The 13569-nt window shown below is 42.4% G+C and overlaps 1 protein-coding gene and 1 long non-coding RNA gene across 13 annotated transcripts in view; one reads left to right on the top strand and one right to left on the bottom strand.

Annotated features, from left to right (window-relative positions):
• Positions 1 to 13569, bottom strand: part of FHOD3 (formin homology 2 domain containing 3) — a 657808-nt gene that overhangs the window by 392409 nt on the left and 251830 nt on the right. The gene's annotated exons all lie outside the window — the stretch shown is intronic.
• LOC127043761 (uncharacterized) overlaps positions 1 to 13569 on the top strand; it is a 134127-nt gene that overhangs the window by 831 nt on the left and 119727 nt on the right. Inside the window, exon 2 of one of the 2 annotated variants that reach the window (XR_007772309.1) lies at positions 2407 to 2552. The exons of the other annotated variant lie outside the window; for it this stretch is intronic. This is a non-coding gene — a long non-coding RNA (uncharacterized LOC127043761). Of the gene's footprint in view, positions 1 to 2406; positions 2553 to 13569 lie in introns of those variants that run through there. 2 annotated transcript variants of the gene reach the window in all.

The raw sequence follows: 13569 nt of genomic DNA, 5'->3' as shown, positions 1-13569 counted from the left end.
TTGGACGCTAAGGTCCAAATCTGGGACTAAGGTTATGATATGGTGTAGCAGTGGTGGGATATAGACAGAATCCAGAAGCCAGTAGGAATATTATATTTTTCTTTTCTCTGCTAAGGGCTTTTTAGCAGAGAGAGAAACAGTTGGTTTTAAAAGGGAACCAGAGAGAATTTTTTTTTCTGCTCTCTCTGGCAGTTTGTGGCTTGCATGTCAAGCAAGAAGCCATTACCAGACTGTTAAGGGTCTTTTGTCACACAATAGCACTCCCAATGAGAGTCATTACCAGCACTATATAAATGCAAATAAAGTGGTTTTTCAGGTTTACTTAACATTGAAAATTAGCTAAAGGCACTGTTGCTAGGCAGACTTCAGGAGGCAACAGAGAACCTGCAGTTCAAAAGATAAACACCGGAGGGCACCCCAACACAAGAAAACAGGAACCATGACTTCTAAGGCAAAAATTGAGGCCGAAAAACAAATCAAAGAAGCTGAACACCGGTGAGAGATGGAAAAACACAAACAGGAACTAAAAATAAAACAAAAAGAAATGGAGATAAAAGAAAGAAAAGAACAAATCAAACAGGCAGCACACAAAAAAAAACTAGAAGAAGAAGAGTTCGCCCACCGAAGGAAACAAGAAGAAGAAGAGTTGGCCCACCGCCGAGAAATGGAAAAACAACAAAAAGAAAATGAAGAGAAGGAAAAACAGAGAAAACATGAACTGGACTTGGAGAAAGCTGGGCTGCATGTGCCAGCCAACCCTAACAACCCGGCGCCAATTATTGCTCCACAGCACAGGAAATTTCCCACCTACAAGGCAGGGGATGACACCGAGGCCCTCTTGGAAAATTTTAAAAGAGCCTGTCTTGGGTACAGCATTCCCGAAGACCAGTACATGGTAGAATTGAGGTCACAGCTCAGTGGACCTTTAGCAGAGGTGGCAGCTAAAATGCCTAAGCAGCAAATGAATGACTATAAACTTTTTCAAACCAAGGCCAGATACAGAATGGGGATAACCCCAGATCATGCCCGTCAGCGCTTCAGAACCCAAAAGTGGAAACCAGAGGTGTCATTTCCCAAACACGCCTACTACATTGCAAAAAACTATGAGGCCTGGATAACAGGAAACAACATTCAAACCTTGGAAGAACTGCACCTCCTCATACAAATGGAGCAGTTCTTGGATGGTGTTCCTGAAGACATCACACGGTACATACAAGATGGAAATCCCAAAGACATCGCTGAGGCGGGGGAGATTGGAGCCAAATGGATGGAACTGGCAAAAAGCAAGAAAGCTACTGTCAAGGGGAACGATTACCCCAGGTGGGTCGAGGAACCATAAACCCCCTACAGGCCAAGGTGGATGCTATCCAAAAGTGGCCTGTCCCACGGTTCAAGAAGCAGGTCCAATCCTTCTTAGGCTTGGCCGGATACTACAGGCGATTTGTACCACACTACAGCCAAATCGCTGCCCCACTGACCGACCTGACCAAAAAGACCCAGCCAAATGCAGTTAAGTGGACTGATGAGTGTCAAAAGGCCTTTACCCAACTTAAGGCAACGCTCATGTCTGACCCTGTGCTCAGGGCCCCGGATTTTGACAAGCCATTCCTAGTAACCACAGATGCATCTGAGCGTGGTATAGGAGCGGTGCTCATGCAGGAAGCAACAGATCACAACTTCCATCCTGTCGTGTTTCTCAGCAAGAAACTGTCTGAAAGGGAAAGTCACTGGTCAGTCAGTGAAAAGGAATGCTATGCCATTGTGTACGCCCTGGAAAAGCTACGCCCATTATGTTTGGGGACGGCGGTTCCAACTACAAACTGACCATGCTGCACTAAAGTGGCTTCATACTGCCAAGGGGAACAACAAGAAACTTCTTCGTTGGAGTTTAGCTCTCCAAGATTTTGATTTTGAAATTCAACACATCACAGGAGCTTCTAACAAAGTAGCTGATGCACTCTCCCGTGAGAGTTTCCCAGAATTCAGTAGTTAAAAAGTGTTCTTAAAATGTAAAAGTCTGTTAGTTATATACTTAGGAGTATATGTAAAGGTGTATGTGTTGTATAAATCTGTTTATTTTCAAGTTCTAGAAGGAAATCGCCGCCAGTGAGCTTCCCCACTGTCTGCAATTTGGGGGGCGTGTCATAAACAGATAGCTAAGGGTTAATGTCTCTTTCACCTGAAGCACCTGACCAGAGGACCAATCAGGAAACCGGATTTTTTCAACTTTGGGTGGAGGGAATTTTGTGTCTGAGTCTTTGTTTTCTGTCTGCCTGCTTTCTCTGAGCTTTGGAGAAGTAGTTTCTACTTTCTAGTCTTCTGTTTCTAAGTGTAAGGACAAAGAGATCAGATAGTAAGTTATATGGTTTCTTTTCTTTGGTATTTGCATGAATATAAGTGCTGGAGTGCTTTGATTTGTATTCTTTTTGAATAAGGCTGTTTATTCAATATTCTTTTAAGCAATTGACCCTGTATTGTATCATCTTAATACAGAGAGCCCATTTGTATGTATTTTTCTTTCTTTTTATATAAAGCTTTCTTTTAAGACCTGATGGAGTTTTTCTTTACTTCAGGGAAATTGAGTCTGTACTCACCAGGGAATTGGTGGGAGGAAGAAATCAGGGGGGGGAGATCTGTGTGTGTTGAATTTGCTAGCCTGATTTTGCATTCCCTCTGGGGGAATAGGAAAGTACTTTTTGTTTCCAGGATTGGGAACAGAGAGGGAGATTCACTCTGTTTGGATTCACAGAGCTTGTGTCTGTGTATCTCTCCAGGAGCACCTGGAGGGGGGAAGGGAAAAAGGATTATTTCCCTTTGTTGTGAGACTCAAGGGATTTGGGTCTTGGGGTCCCCAGGGAAGGTTTTTCAGGGGGACCAGAGTGCCCCAAAACACTCTAATTTTTTGGGTGGTGGCAGCAGGTACCAGGTCCAAGCTGGTAACTAAGCTTGGAGGTTTTCATGCTAACCCCCATATTTTGGATGCTAAGGTCCAAATCTGGGACTAAGGTTATGATAAAGCTGTGTGGCAGGAAGACTATGTTCAAATAAATGTCAGCAAAAAGAATACAGAAAAATACATATTTCCCATTTAGAAGGAACTCTCTGAATTTTGCTTTTTGGTGAAAATCTTCCTTTGAAGATCTCAGCCCACAGACTTACAGTTATTACAGTAAAACAAAAATTGCTTCTCTGTAGTTTTAAGTACAGATGTTCTGCAAAAAAAAAAAGACCATAAAAGGAAAAAAATAATGAAAAGAACATGATGTCTGTACATTCTCTAATTGCATTTCAGCTATTGTTAGATTAATTTTCTGGCATTTGAATTTTCAAGTAAAAACAATACTGTATTGAAGGCATGAAAAGTGCAGTGCAATCAAGTAATCTTATTCAACTGACAAACCAGATTTTTATTTTTTTGGACTGCTGGAAGATCCAGTGTTTTGTGAGGTAGAAGAGAAAAAAGATTCCAACTATTGATCCTGGCTCAGCACACTTATCCCAGCACCTTCCAGTTTTGAAGATAAGCCCCAGGTTCACAAAAGTAAAAGACAGACTGGTTTTGGTGGGTTGTTTGGCCTTTTTTGACTGAGTTTGACATAAATCTCTCCACTAAAACAACTTTATGGAATTCAGGAATAACTGGATTTCATCCAGTTACTCATAGCTTCACAAGTGTGGTACTATCTTAATAATAATTCTCCATTAGTTACTGATGGGTGACTGGGGAACCGTTCTTTTCTGTCTGGTGAAGTGCTGCTGGTAAACAACTACTGTCATTGCTTTAAGACAACAAATAAATTTCCAGGAGCAAAAGATGACTATAGTGCCTACTTTGCTTTAAACATTTTTTTTTATTTAATTGCCTGATTATCATTTTAGATGTTGTTGGAAGAAAAGCTAGGAACACAATTAAAAGTTATGGGAAAGTACAAATCAGTGGTAAACTAATTTATCCCAATCACAGACTGCTGGCAATTTGTCATGAGTTAAAGAATTACATACCGGTAATTTATCCTACATATATACACCACATAAACTGGAGTAGTTTTAATTTTATTTTGCATATGGAGTTCAGACCATGAAGATTATGAGTCCCATAATGCATACATCTATTATTAACCTGATTAGCTGACTGTTTCGATTAAGACAGAGCATACTGGAATCTATAGTTTGAGGTTGACACCTGTATTCAGGGCAGGCACAGGCCAGATTTTGGAATTCCCCTGGGCTGCATATGTAGAACAGGAAGAGAACAGGAAATCAGTGCAGCTACTAGAGCACTGATGTAACATGCTCCATATAGTCAACTTTTATTAAGTAAATGACTCGCTACATTCTGCAGCAACTATAACTTGCAAGTGTCTGTAAGGGTGGTTTATGGTAGGGTACACCTCCAATCTGGACAGGGATGACAGCAGCAAAGCTCAAGACCGGGACAAACACTCAAATATAGATGAATGAAAAAATCACTCCTGATCACTAATGCCAATTGGGAATTCAAGAGCAACAGAGGATGGAAGAGTTCCCCTAAACTGCAAACCTCATTAGTGAGACCTGGGTAATTTGTCTGCAAATGCCCATTGAATTCTGTGTGGATGTACTGGGGGTGGGGGGGAATCTTTCACCAGCTGAACAGAAAAGTCACCACTAGTAAACCAGGACTGAGCAACCCTACAATAAGAAATAATTGTGCAAACAAGGAATAGACATAAGGGGAAAAAAACGGATAAAGAAAAATAGTCTTCCAACATCCAAGGGTTATTCTCCTCTCTCTCTCTCTCTCTCTCTCTCACACACACACACACGCACACGAGAGAGAGAAAACACTCTAGTTGTGTGCTTTCTATGTTTTAGAATTTAAGATATGTTAGCAGACCCTACTATAACAAGTTTCCTGGGCAGAATGTCTTGCTCAGTTCAAATGTCCATTCCAAAACCTTTATAAGACCTTTAGTAGGCGAGCTGAGTGTTTGCGAATAGATATTTTGCCCAAATAGAATGGGCAGCCAAATCTCAAATTGCAATTTAAACATTGTCTATTACTGTTGCCTAGTGGTTTATAAATCTAATCTTCCTGCCCATACATCAGGATTAGCTGTCGCATATTTATTTTTTAAAAATTCCTCTCTTTCTTTCTTCTTCAAATCTTACTCCTCATTACCTACTGTTCTTGTGCCTCAGAGGTGTCAAATAGAGCATTCATTCATTGAAAATGTCCTTAGAATATACTGCAATGCTGGCCAATTTAACTTTTTCATAGAATCATAGAATATCAGGGCTGGAAGGGACCTCAGGAGGTCATCTAGTCCAACCCCCTACTCAAAGCAGGACCAATTCCCAACTAAATCATCCCAGCCAGGGCTTTGTCAAGCCTGATATTAAAAATCTCTAAGGAAGGAGATTCCACTACCTCCCTACGTAACCCATTCCAGTGCTTCACCACCTTCCTAGTGAAAAAGTTTTTCCTAATATCCAACCTAAACCTCCCCCACTGCAACTTGAGACCATTACTCCTTGTTCTGTCAACTGTTACCACTGAGAACAGCCAAGCTCCATCCTCTTTGGAACCCCCTTTCAGGTAGTTGAAAGCAACTATCAAAGCCCTCTTCATTCTTTTCTTCTGCAGACTAAACAATCCCAGTTCCCTCAGCCTCTCCTCGTAAGTCATGTGCTCCAGCCCGCTAATCATTTTTGTTGCCCTCCGCTGGACTTGTTCCAATTTTTTCACATCCTTCTTGTAATATGGGGCCCAAAACTGGACACAGTACTCCAGATGAGGGCTCACAAATGTCGAACAGAGGTGAATGATCACATCCCTCGATCTGCTGGCAAGGCCCCTACTTATATAGCCCAAAATGCTGTTAGCCTTCTTGGCAACAAGGGCACACTGTCGACTCATATCCAGCTTCTCATCCACTGTAACCCCTAAGTCCTTTTCTGCAGAACTGCTTCCTAGCCATTCGGTCCATAGTCTGTAGGAATGCATGGGATTCTTCCGTCCTAAGTGCAGGACTCTTCATTTGTCCTTGTTGAACCTCATCAGATTACTTTTGGCCCAATCCTCTAATTTGTCTAGGTCTCTCTGTATCCTATCTCTACCCTCCAGCATGTTTACCACTCCTTCCAGTTTAATGCCACCCGCAAACTTGCTAAGGGTGAAATCCATGCCATCCTCCAGATCATTAATAAAGATATTGAACAAAACTGGCCCCAGGACTGACCCTTGGGGCACTCCTCTTGATACCAGCTACCAACTAGATATGGAGCCATTGATCATTACCTGTTGAGCTTGATTAACTAGCCAGATTTCTATCCACCTTATAGTCCATTCATCCAGCCTATACTTCTTTAAGTTGCCAGCAAGAATACTGTGGGACTCCATATCAAAAAATTGCTACAGTCAAGGAATAAGACGTCCACTGCTTTCCCCTCATCCACAGAGCCAGTTATCTCGTCATAGAAGGCAATTAGGTTAGTCAGGCATGACTTGCCCTTGGTGAAAGCTCTGAGGTAAGTGGGGAAATGGGATACCGGGAGGAAGCACGAGCAGGAGAGGGCAACAGGGTAGGACTCCTGTCTCAGACTGAGAAAGCGGGACAATCAGCGAGTTATCTTAAGTGCCTATACACAAATGCAAGAAGCATGGGAAACAAGCAGGGAGAACTGAAAGTCCTGGCACAGTCAAAGAACTTTGATGTGATCGGAATAACAGAGACTTGGTGGGATAACTCACATGACTGGAGTACTGTCATGGATGGATATACATTGTTCAGGAAGGACAGGCAGGGCAGAAAATGTGGGAGAGTTGCACTGTATGTAAGAGAGCAGTATGACTGCTCAGAGCTCCAGTATGAAAATGCAGAAAAACCTGAGAGTCTCTGGATTAAGTTTAGAAGTGTGAGCAACAAGGGTGAAGTTGTGGTGGGAGTCTGTTATTGACCACTACACCAGGGGATGAGGCTTTCTTCCGGCAACCAACAGAAGTTACTAGATCGCAGGCCCTAGTTCTCATGGGAGACTTTAATCACCCTGATATGTGCTGGGAGACAAATACAGCAGTACACAGATAATCCAGGAAATTTTTGGAAAGTGTAGGGGACAATTTCCTGGTCCAAGTGCTGGAGGAACCAGCTAGGGGCAGAGCTCTTCTAGACCTGCTGCTCACAAATAGGGAAGAATTAATAAGGGAAGCAAAAGTGGATGGGAACCTGGGAGGCAGTGACCATGAGATGGTCGAGTTCAGGATCCTGACACAAGGAAGAAAGGAGAACAGGGAAATACGGATCCTGGACTTCAGAAAAGCAGACTTTGACTCCCTCAGGGAACTGATGGGCAGGATCCACTGGAAAAATAACATGAGGAGGAAAGGAGTCCAGAAGAGCTGGCTGTATTTTAAGGAATCTTTATTGAGGCTGCAAGGAAAAAAAATCCGGATATGTAGAAAGAATAGTAAATATGGCAGGTGACCAGCTTGACTTAACAGTGAAATCCTTGCTGATCTTAAACGCAAAAAAAGAAGCTTACAAGAAGTGGAAAATTGGACAAATGACCAGGGAGGAGTATAAAAAATTGCTCAGGCATGCAGGAGTGAAATTAGGAAGGCCAAATCACACTTGGAGCTGCAGCTAGCAAGAGATGTTAAGAGTAACAAAAAGGGTTTCTTCAGGTATGTTAGCAACAAGAAGGTGGTCAGGGAAAGTGTAGGCCCCTTACTGAATGGGGGAAGCAACCTAATGACAATGGATGTGAAAAAAGCTAATATACTCAATGCTTTTTTTTTGCCTCTGTCTTCACGAACAAGGTCAGCTCCCAGACTACTGTACCAGGCAGCACAGTATGGGAAGAAGGTGATCAGCCCTCTGTGGAGAAAGAAGTGGTTCGGGACTATTTAGAAAAGCTGGAAGAGCACAAGTCCATGGAGCCGGATGCACTGCATCCAAGGGTGCTAAAGGAGTTGGTGGATGTGATTGCAGAGCCATTGGCCATTATCTTTGAAAACTCATGGTGATACGGGGAGGTCACGGATGACTGGAAAAAAGGCTAATGTAGTGCACATCTTCAAAAAAGGGAAGGAGGAGGATCTGGGGAACTACAGGCCAGTTAGCCTCACCTCACTCCCTGGAAAAATCATGGAGCAGGACCTCAAGGAATCAATTCTGAAGCACTTAGAGGAAAGGAAAGTGATCAGGAACAGTCAGCATGGATTCACCAAGGGCAAGTCATGCCTGACTAACCTAATTGCCTTCTATGACGAGATAACTGGGTCTGTAGATGAGGGGAAAGAAGTGGATGTGTTATTCCTTGACTTTAGCAAAGCTTTTGATACGGTCTGCATAGTATTCTTGCCAGCACGTTAAAGAAGTATGGGCTGGATGAATGGACTATAAGGTGGATAGAAAGCTGGCTAGATCGTCGAGCTCAATGGGTAGTAGTCAATGGCTCCATGTCTAGTTGGCAGCTGGTTTCAAGCGGAATGCCCCAAGGGTCGGCCCTGGGGCCAGTTTTGTTCAATATCTTTATTAATGATCTGGAGGATGGCGTGGACTGCACTCTCAGCAAGTTTGCAGATGACACTAAACTGGGAGGAGTGGTAGATATGCTGGAGGTAGGGATAGGATACAGAGGGACCTAGAAAAATTAGAGGATTGGGCCAAAAGAAACCTGATGAGGTTCAACAAGGACAAATGCAGAGTCCTGCACTTAGGACGGAAGACTCCCATTCACTCTTACAGACTATGGACCGAATGGCTAGGAAGCAGTTCTGCAGAAAAGGACTTAGGGGTTACAGTGGATGAGAAGCTGGATATGAGTCGACAGTGTGCCCTTGTTGCCAAGAAGGCTAACAGCATTTTGGGCTATATAAGTAGGGGCCTTGCCAGCAGATCGAGGGATGTGATCATTCACCTCTGTTCGACATTTGTGAGCCCTCATCTGGAGTACTGTGTCCAGTTTTGGGCCCCATATTACAAGAAGGATGTGAAAAAATTGGAACAAGTCCAGCGGAGGGCAACAAAAATGATTAGCGGGCTGGAGCACATGACTTATGAGGAGAGCCTGAGGGAACTGGGATTGTTTAGTCTGCAGAAGAGAAGAATGAGGGGGGATTTGATAGCTGCTTTCAACTACCTAAAAGGGGGTTCCAAAGAGGATGGATCTAGACTGTTCTCAGTGGTACCTGATGACAGAACAAGGAGTAACAGTCTCAAGTTGCAGTGGGAAAGGTTTAGGTTGGATATTAGGAAAAACTTTTTCACTAGGAAGGTGGTGAAGCACTGGAATGGGTTACGTAGGGAGGTGGTGGAATCTCCTTCCTTAGAGGTTTTTAAGGTTAGGCTTATCAAAGCCCTGGCTGGGATGATTTAGTTGGGAATTGGTCCTGCTTTGAGCAGGGGGTTGGACTAGATGACCTCCTGAGGTCCCTTCCAGCCCTGATATTCTATGATTCTATGAATCCATGCTGACTATTCCTGATCACTTTCCTCTTTTAAGTGCTTCAGAATGGATTCCTTGAGGACCTGCTCCATGATTTTTCCAGGGACTAAGGTGAGGCTGACTGGCCTGTAGTTCCCCGGATCCTCCTCCTTCCCTTTTTTAAAGATGGGCACTACATTAGCCTTTTCCCAGTCATCTGGGACCTCCCCTGATCACCATGAGTTTTCAAAGACAATGGCCAATATGTCTGCAATCACATTCACCAACTCCTTTAGCACCCTTGGATGCAGTGCATCCAGCCCCATGGACTTGTGCTCTTCCAGCTTTTCTAAATAGTCCTGAACCACTTCTTTCTCCACAGAGGGCTGGTCACCTCCTCCCCATAGTGTTCTGCCCAGTGCAGCAGTCTGGGAGATGACCTTGTTCGTGAAGACAGAGGCAAAAAAAAGCATTGAGTACATTAGCTTTTTTCACAGCCATTGTCATTAAGTTGCCTCTCCCATTCAGTAAGGGGCCCACACTTTCCCTGACCACCTTCATGTTGCTAAGGTTTTCCTTTTACTGTGTGGTATCTCACCATAAACTAACTAAAACTGCACCAGATTATTGTGGTAAGTATATTACAATTGTTTCTAGGGGAACAATGAATCCACCATTGGCCCAAATATAGAAATAGTTAAGATGAATGCAACTTCAGTGAGGCCACTGGAACTGCAGTCACTTTTATTCTTATCTTGATGTGCTAAAACAAGGTAGGTAGCTCTCTGCAGTTAAAGGCCATATTGTGTGTGCACATAAACACAGTGGTTGATTGGGGTTTTCTGTGGAACCCAGACAATGGTTTTGAAATGATTAATTTGTCACCTAATGTACGAACATGTTGTACTCATCTGTGCTAATACATTATAGGACCATGTACATTGTAGTCTCTAAATATGTCCAATTTGTGAAAATAAGACCACGGTTCAGTGATGACAAGGAATCTTGGCCTATTACTATCATTTTTGGATAACTAAAAGAATAACCAAATAATGAAGAAATAAGACTATAAATTAAAAAGCTGTAATCCATTTGACCACTTACTTTACCTTTAGCTACACTGCAAATATATGCATTAACCAGAAATAAATTCTTTCTTCTATTATTTCCAAGCAATGGTTTCCTGTAGTCAACAAACAGAATAGTAATAAGCATTAGAGAGCTCTCCCACAGAAATCAGCATGGGTGCTTATTAACCACAAGAGACTGACTCAGAGGAAACTCATTTCAAAAACCTAACGTATCCTACTTCTCTTACCCCACATGGCTCTGTAGTTTTCCCCACTATCCAGCAAAAATAGCAAATTATTTGGAATCAGAAGCAGCACAGCCAGTAATGGAGATTCCGAAATATTGCCATTCTATACAGTCATACATCATCCAAGAGTGATATTAGGGCTTGTCTACACTTACAGCACTACAAATGCACTGCTGTAGTGCTTAGTGAAGACTCTAGCTACGCCGATGGGATGTATTCTTCATCATCCTGAAAAGCATTAGCTACGTCAACAGGTGAAGCCTTCCCATCAACACAGTGCAGTCTACACCAGGGATTAGTTTGGTATAACTAACCTCAGGGGTGAGGAAAATCTGAGTGACTTAGTGATATCTACATAGGTTGTTAGTGTAGACCAAACCTTAGGCAAGGCTGTATAACTAATCCTGAAGGTTTTTTCTACAGGGGATGCAACTTCTTTGCAGTATGACACCTTGTCTTCAGAGCACTCTTCCCCTCTTCCAAAATAACAAGGCTTTCGCATGCAGCTCTTACATCCCTAAGACTAATGAATGAAAAACAGCTCTACTCAGGACAGCTCTTAAGCACATCTTAACTTGAAGACTCTGCTTAAATCCCACCGAAGTTAATGAGATTTAAGCAGATTTTTAATTGCTTTCCTGACTCATGCCCTAAGAGTATATCTATACTGCTATTTTAAATACCCATGGCTGGTCCAGGCCATCTGACTGGGGCTCACAGGGCTCAGGCTATGGGACTGTTTAATTGTGGTGTGGACATTCAGGTTTGATCTTGAGCGAGGCTCTGGGACCCCAAGCACGAAATGTGAAAGTGTGTTATTGTCAACCTACAGTAGTACGTACACTGCACTATGCACAAGAACAGTTTCATATTATTTTACACTACAATCTAGTATAAAATCAAAGTCAAGGAGCATTCAAAATAATCAGCAGTGTGGTTACAAGGAATAAATGAACATTTCAGAATTCATCATATAATTCCATAAATAATTTGAAAGAAAAAGCTTTAAGTCAAAGTACTTCAACAGAAAAAAATAAAAGAAAAGAAAAGACAACGAAGTTCTGAGGCTCAGGGGGGAAAATCTGATGGCTAGTACATTAAAAAGGACAATGCAGTGAAATCCCCAAACATACAAAACATCCATTCCACAAAGTAAGTTTACAAAATCATAAGCAGGATCTTCAAATCAAAACAGGAAGCTATTTGGAGTAAATGTAATGACTGAAACACAAGAGCAATATACTCACTTGTCATATTCCTGCTGAAAATCCTAGTTGCCAATTTTAAATAAACTGTAATTTAACAGATCAAGCCTACATATTAGGTATCAGAGTGGATGTGATTTAAATCACGATTTAAATCACTAACCAGGAAGACTCGATTTAATCATGGATTTCTACATAAAAGTGCATTCTTGTTGGTTCTTATAACTAACATATTCTTCACAACTCATAGATAGATGTAGGTTTCATTTTTAGAAGGTACACACTGTATATTTTTAAGTGATTTATTTTGAAAACTTTTCAGATTAGTTTTACAGCTATATCAGAAAATGAATGATTGTTTGGTTATTTCATTTACCAAAGGTAATTGAAGCAGATATTTATGAAGTCATTGGGAGGTAAACTATCCCCAATTCAACAGGTTAATCATCAATATTTGGAGGATTTTCTTGCCATGATGTATCAGGAGGAAAACATCACCAGACAGACATTTAAATTGTTTTATTTAACTAAAACAATAACATTATGTATTTTGGACTTTTTTTCTTCAACAGCAAACATTTTAACAAAACAAGCATATGGATTTTTGAATTTAGTTAAACATTCAAGTTTTTAAAAATCAGGCTTGTTTTTGTTAAAATTGTTTGTAACTAAAATAGTTAAATGAAATATTAAAAAAAAATAAATGGACTATGTCAGCCAGGTCAACATGAGAAACTTAAAATATTGGGTTCTGCAGCTAACACAGTAGTCTTCACCTTCATTTTCCTGTTTGTTCACAATCTGGAAAAGAAAAACAAGCTTTCCTGCTTTTTCAGGTCCCAAACGATTTCTCGATTTGGAATGAATTAGTTCAAAGGAAGAAAATATTCTTTCTACACAAGCAGAAGAAGCTACTTCAATTAAAAATGAGATTATCACTTCAACAGTCTCTGAATCCAAGCGCTTAAGTAACTTCCACCAGTTCACTGGTGTCTTTCTTTAAAACGTCATCAGCAAACATACATTTCTTGAATGGTTCTTATTCCCAAACTCAGTCTCTTTTACATCCTGCTGCCATTATAGATTTTCCCTTCTAGTGAGAGAATGGTATGGTAGATCCAGGGGTGAAAGCAGAAATAGGGATTTACCAGTACGGGGCTGGCTTGGGGCCAGCTGTGGCCCCTGGAAGGGGCAGGATCTCGGGTAGAAGGGGCAGGGATGGCGAGGTCAGAGCCAGCCCTGGCCCGCCATATACCGCTAAGTGCCCTCCCCAGCCAGGGTAGCAGCGGCAGCTGGGGGTTCCGACAGCAGTTTAAAGGGGCAAGGGCTCAGCCGCTGATACCGCCCTGGGCCCTTTAAACTGCTGCCAGAGCCCCCAGCTGCTGCTGCTACCCCAAGGCTCCGGCAGCAGGGCTCTGGGGGCTATTTAAAGGGCCCAGGGCTACCCTGCTTCTACTGTCCCGGCCCTTTAAATAGCTCCTGGACCTGGGGTAGCAGTGGCGGGGCTCCAGCGGCTATTTAAAGGGCCCAGGACAGTAGAGGCAGTGGGAGCCCTGGCCCTTTAAATAACCGCCAGAGCCCCGCTGCCGCTACCCCTACCCCAGGGCTCCAGCAGCGAGGCTCTGGCAGCAATTT

Source organism: Gopherus flavomarginatus, chromosome 2 (assembly GCF_025201925.1).
Source record: "Gopherus flavomarginatus isolate rGopFla2 chromosome 2, rGopFla2.mat.asm, whole genome shotgun sequence".
NCBI classification, from domain to species: Eukaryota; Metazoa; Chordata; order Testudines; family Testudinidae; genus Gopherus; species Gopherus flavomarginatus.
This window is presented reverse-complemented; position numbering and strand designations above follow the sequence as displayed.